The sequence below is a fragment of the Lepisma saccharinum genome, chromosome 21 (genome assembly GCF_977018435.1).
Source record: "Lepisma saccharinum chromosome 21, izLepSacc3.1, whole genome shotgun sequence".
Taxonomy (NCBI): domain Eukaryota; kingdom Metazoa; phylum Arthropoda; class Insecta; order Zygentoma; family Lepismatidae; genus Lepisma; species Lepisma saccharinum.
In genome coordinates, this window is record NC_139249.1 from 3,182,257 (window position 1) to 3,188,610 (window position 6,354).

Here is a 6,354-nt window from a genome sequence, read left to right on the forward strand (position 1 = left end):
CCTGGATCAAACTCGGGACCCCTTGATTACAAGGCGACGACGTTACCAATACACCTTGGAAATTATGAAGAAATGGGGCTGTTCTTGAAATGTCGTTGCGTCGAGTTCCCACCAGAAGATGATATTTTAATCCCAGAACACCCCCTCACCTATTTAATAAACATGAATTAAATTGAGAAATATTTTGTAAGGTAGTGCAGTTGTTTTAGACTAGTCAATCCGGAACAGAGTGGTATCTGTCTGGAAATCTAATTCTATTGAAGTTGAAACTTTTTGCGGTATCCAGTTACGGCAGAAAATCATTAAAAATGCGGTGCAGACAGACACAGCAGTCTACGAAACCCTATGGTACCAAAGAATTACCCAGGTAATTTCTTGAAAAAGTACGTATTCAATATCAATACATACATATTATGTAGGCCTATATTTATCTCGAAGTTATAGGCTATTTACAAAGTAAAGTGACAGCTTACTTTATGGGAGTAACTTGGCCAGTTGTGCAAATGCAGACATTATCAAAGGCACAAAGCTCTGCAAAAAATATACTTACAAACGAAAACACAAGGGAGTCTTCATATTTCTTTCAATCGCGAACTTCTAAAGTAAAAACTACATCGCACAGAATAAGTAGGAACGACGATTCTTCTCTTCAAACGAAATTTAGCATCTGTTGATCTGACACAGAGGGGCGAACACATGATAAAACATGTATTTTACTTATAACTTCAAATGAAAATAAGTTACACTGCGATGTTTACAAACACTGCATTACATATAACTCTATAAAAAAATTACCATCTCTCACAATGCTCTGAGGGTGTATATTTCTATTGTTAATGCAGCGCGGGATAATTCACAATAGTACTTGCCTCCTGAATGCCTGGGCTACACTTTTGCTGTGGGGGCGCCAGCATCCTTAAAGAAAATTTCATTCGTCCTTTGCTTACCTCAAGCTTTACCTCGGAATGCTATTTTCACAGAGGTGAACAGTTTGCAGTCTTAATAGATAATAAAAAATGTGTTTCCTAAACTTTCTACACAGTGTAGCAAGTCATATGTTGCTAATGACATTTCTTATGGAGACAGCATATTAAAGTGCAACTGCAGGGTAGCTCATTGGAGCAGCCCAGTAGCATGTTTATGTAGAAAGAGCACTTGTTTACACACCATGTAAACACTACCCTTCCTTGGGAGTTCCTTCCAAGAGGGAGGAGGGGAAGCTAATAACATACAATCACAGACACTTCTTAGTTGCAATAATTCTACTGAAAGTCAATTGTGTCCGTGGCTGTACATACTAGAGTCCCCCCACTCCACTTACATAGGTGGCTCAGTGCTAGGGTTACCAGATCGCTGTAAGGAAAATGTAGGACATGCTGTCCCAAAATGTAGGACATTAAGTCAAAATGTAGGACACAAAACATTCTCAATAAATAATACATATTTCTATAGAGCACATTAGAAAGTACTGTAGTGGCATTAATTCTGGACACTTTTGAGAATTATGATGAAAATCACATTCAAGTTTTGATTTAAATTTAAATTTACGTTTTTATTGAAGTCAAATTTTCAGGAGATAGACAAACATGTCTTTATGTTCAATGTTTCAAAAAGTGAGCACACTAAATTATAATTAATAGTAATAATAATAATAATACAGAAAATGTAACTAAGTGTTCTTAGCATAACAACACCTGTAAAATGTTCATTCAGTAAAAAGTAAATTTTGGCACACACTCCTTATGGTTATTGTAACTGCGTTGTGTTAATATTTTATGGGATGTCCTTTCGATTTGATAACTGCCTCGATTCTTCGTGGCATCGAGTCCACCAAACACTTGAGATCTTCCGGTATTATCACTCTAAACCATGATTGGACGATGACCTCTAACAGCTCCCTCTTGTTGTTGGGATTCCGACGCGCCACCAAAACTTTAAGCCTTGACCACAAGTTCTCAATCGGGTTGAGGTCGGGACTGTTCCCGGGCCAAGGCAGAACAGTAATACCATGGTCCCTGAACCATCGCTGATTGATTCCAGCGTTGTGACACCTCGCGCCATCCTGCTGAAAGATGCACTGCTGAACGTTACCCCCAAACAAATCACGAATAGTGTGCAGAAATTTTACCTGTAAGACCTGTTCTTGGTATTAATGATGCCTTCTAACACTGCTAGGTGCCCGACACCATGCCTTCCCATGCTTCCCCACACCATGACACTGATAGGATGCTTCATAGTGGCGGTGGTGCACTCAGGTATCATGTGTTCACTTTTTCGGCGACACACATACCTGGTACCATCACTTCCAAAGTGATCTTGCTTTCATCGCTCCAAATTACTTTACCCCAATCTTCTTGTGTCCACTCCCTGTGTGCTAACACCCATTGAACACGCTTTTTCCTCTGCTTTTGGTTGAGATAAGGCTTCTTTCTTGCGACCCTCGCTCGTAAACCATTTTCACAAAGTTTTTGTCTGACTGTTCAGTCAGAAACTACTACTCCAGAAGTTCTCAAAATGGCATTAACATCTTTTGCCGTACGCCGGCGATCTTGTAGAGAAAGGCGACAGATTCTACGACAGTCTTGAGCAGTTAATTTTGGTTTCCTGCCACTTCTTGGAGCAGCTTTTGTGTTTCCAGTTGCTTCATACCGCTTGCAAACCTTTCTAATGCCTGACTTTGTAGCACCAGCACCCAACCTTTTTGATATTTCTTCATAAGAATAACCTTCATTACGAAGTGTCGCTGCCTTACTCCTTTTACTTGGTGACCAATCAGCTCGTTTTATTGTGTTAATAGCCATTATTTACAATTTCAGTATCACTTTTCAACTCACTCCACTACAAAGAGTACCTAACGATGTTCACTTCACAAAAGTCAGCTGCCAAGTGTTGTAAAGAATGAAAACAAAGAGTTCAGTTGGTTGAAAATACCAATGACAATACTAATAAATATACCAATAATCAAATAACAATGCTCCAGTAAGGTGCGAGCGATTCTTGAGGTCAGCGAATGATGAACAACAATGATGCTCAAAGTGAATATAATACACAAGAATCGCACACAAGCGTTCTGTTGGATGAAAATAACAATAACAATAATAATCAGGCTACAATAAGGCACTCAGATGCATTATTGAAGTTACTGAATGATGTAATTTAAATTGTTTAATTTTTCTATACAGGATATAGTTTTACATTCGAGTTATTCTAAAAAAATTAACATTTTACAAAAAGTGTCCAGAATTAATGCCACTACTGTAGTTGAAAAATTAAACTTTTCAGTTTTAAAAAAATGAATTCTTAATGAATTCTTAAATGCAAAATTTCAAGACTTGCAATCATACTAATCAATGCACCTCTTACTATATCATTTAAGTGGTACTTCTCTGAGGAGACAATTTTTATCAAAATTTCAGGTTTAGTCAAGCTATATTTATGTTAGAGTGGACAGTCAAACTCTTTGAAATTATGGGACCAGTAACAGACATTTTACAGACTTTATGAAAAAATGATATCTCTCGTTACTCTGTTGGGTTGATGGTAATAAAAGTACATTTGAATTATGACCTGTAATGTCAAGCAAATATTCAGCAATTACCGTAATATCAAATTCGAGAAGTTCAAAGTTCGAGAAGTTTCATCTTGCGTAGTCTTTAGTTCAATAACAGGGTGTCTACCAAAATAACACATCCAGAATTCTTGACTTTTTCTGGACTTTCTAGTAGACCTTTTTCCCGTCTTTCTTAACGTTTATTTATCCGACCCTACTTAGGTAAAATATTTATTTATTGAAAACCCCTACCAATGGGTCAGTTAAGATGAAAACTGAAGCTGAATTTAAGAAGAGAATTATATCTGCTTTCTCTTATTAATGCATCCTGAACTGTGTTTGGCAGACGAGCAAGGCGTCTGGACTCAAGCCAGTATAATCTTATGTGGGGCTTGTGTCGGTTGTCCCTATATGTTTGTGACTGTCCCTTCATCCATCTTACCTTACCGCCATTCATTATCATTTTCGCGATTAACCAAAGGGACAGAAAAAAGTTAAGTCAAATAAACTAAATCAACCAGTCATTATGATAGCCAAAATTCTTGACCACTAGAATAATTTATTGCCTTTGTATTTACTTCTTGACCTATTTGTTGATTTCTTTACTTTTTCTTGCCTACCACGACTTTCTTGACTGGTAGACACCCTGAATAACTTTGTTCTCTATACCCCTGCTTTACAATCAAATTACATTGAATAAGAATGGCAACACCTTGTTCCATCAGTATGAAATTCTGCTCAGACATTGAAGTGTCGTTATCAAAAAGTTGTTCCAAAACTTTGTTCATTAAGTGCTTCCGTTATTCCGTATTTTTAATAGCAGGACAAACTTTTTTATTTTTGGGCAATGACTGAATCAAAATAAATTTCAACATTGAGTTTGGAAGCGCAGTCCATAGACTTGTAACTTGCATATTTTTTTTTTCTGTTACCTACTTTCCTAATTAATATTATGTGACACTCAAAATGTAGGACATTTATATTTTCCAAATTCCTCCCGGACGCCGGACATAAGGTTGAAATGTAGGACATGTCCGGCAAAATCCGGACGTCTGGTAACCCTACTCAGTGCATGCAATATAAATAATGGGCAGAGTTCGATAATCATAAAACAGACAATTTTCTTGTATTATATGACATTTAATGAAGTTATACGTAATCAAATTCATATACGTATATATACGAAGTGTCTTTGTAGGTCCAGGTTCTGGCCTATCATTGCAAATAGGACATGCTTGCTGTAAAGACAAACATCGGGGACTGAACTGAAACAAATGTTTTTACATGAAGAACCCTCCTATTGAGCTCTTGAATAAAAGAAACATTACATAACTGTTTGGGGGCAGGGGAGTTTCATTGTTCTAAAAAGAATAGTAAAAGTTTTTGTGGATTAATAATTTTTATAAGGATTAACGGAACAAAAGAACATATACAATAGTATCATATGCTGAACTGTTTGTTACTGGGTTGTTTACTTTGCCTTATCAAACCTAAATATAGAATGTTTACTAACATTCGATAAATCTTCTATTCTATCCAAGTTGTGTTACCACATTCATGTAGGCTCTAGTATTGTACTTTTGAACTGGGTAAGGTTTTTCTTCATCCTCAAATGTGATATGGCAACGAAAAACCATTACGATCTGGCAAACAAAGATGTAATATGTAGAAATTTCAGCAAAAAATGCAGGATCAAACAGGACTCGAACCTGGGTCACTGGCATACCACCATTGCTGTACAGTCATTGGCAAAGATAATGGTAAGCAAATTGTCCAACGCTATTTTAATTACCTTTTATTCTACATCCTGTGCTGTGTAAAGGAATGAAACTATGTTGGTTCGAAGCAGACATTTTTCTCTGCTCATTGACGTCATTATTCCAATTCATTGTCATCACATTGTGTAATGCAGATCGAATGAAAATGGTGGTGGACAATTCGCCTACTGTTTCTTTCGCCATTAGGTGTACCAATCAGCGCTGGCATAACAATTTTTCGCTGTTGCAGTTTTACCTGTGTGGAACAGTGCATCTCCTGTGTCTGCCAAATCGTAATGTAATGTAATTGATATCTCTATGCTGGGATAAACTAACACCGTTGAAATAAATAGCGTTCTAAACACAAAAAATCCCCTTGTGGTAGCACAGACGGAAAATTTCACACATGGTAAAACTGAGATCAAAAAATCAGGCAAAGCCAGGGCTGCGCCAGTAGCTTAGTTTGTTAAACAATGACTTAGTACACCAGGGACCTGGGTTTGAGTCCTGGTCAAGCCTGTAATTTTTGCTCAAATGTCTACATAACAAAAAGCCAATTGTAGTCATTTCTCTGAAAATGCAAACCACTTTGCACCAATAAAAATACTTGTAGACTTGACATGCAATTGTGTGGCAGTTTGAATTAGCCAGAGTCTACTGTATATTAATTCAATATAAAACATTTGCAAAATACCATGAAACCTTGTTCACAATATTGTACAAATTAACTTTGTAGTAAGATCTAGAAATGAATCAATTTCTGCTAAAGATCAAAATTTATTCAGCTCAATTACAGTGTAAAAAGTTTACAAGAGTACTTTCATAAAGACATTTCAAACATACGATTATGCCACTCTTAAAATTACATTTTATGCTGAAAATAACTAAATTTTTGCAATTTTTCCAAAAAAAAAAAAAACAAGTTTCAACAATCACGCCTTCCTGCAATTCACAAACTACAAATTATTGAAAAAAAAATTACATTACATATTACATATACTCAGCATTAAATTGATACAAGGCTATTAGTTTTCCACCTCAACTGTT

General features: G+C 36.4%; 1 protein-coding gene across 1 annotated transcript in view; it reads right to left on the reverse strand.

Moving 5' to 3' along the window:
* Nucleotides 1–6,071: 6,071 nt before the first annotated feature.
* The window catches only part of Fer1HCH (ferritin 1 heavy chain), a 28,553-nt gene continuing 28,270 nt past the window's right edge, over nucleotides 6,072–6,354 (reverse strand). Inside the window, exon 5 of the mRNA XM_083142597.1 lies at nucleotides 6,072–6,354. This exon is cut by the window's right edge and continues 396 nt beyond it. The gene's annotated coding sequence lies outside the window, so the exon portion shown is untranslated.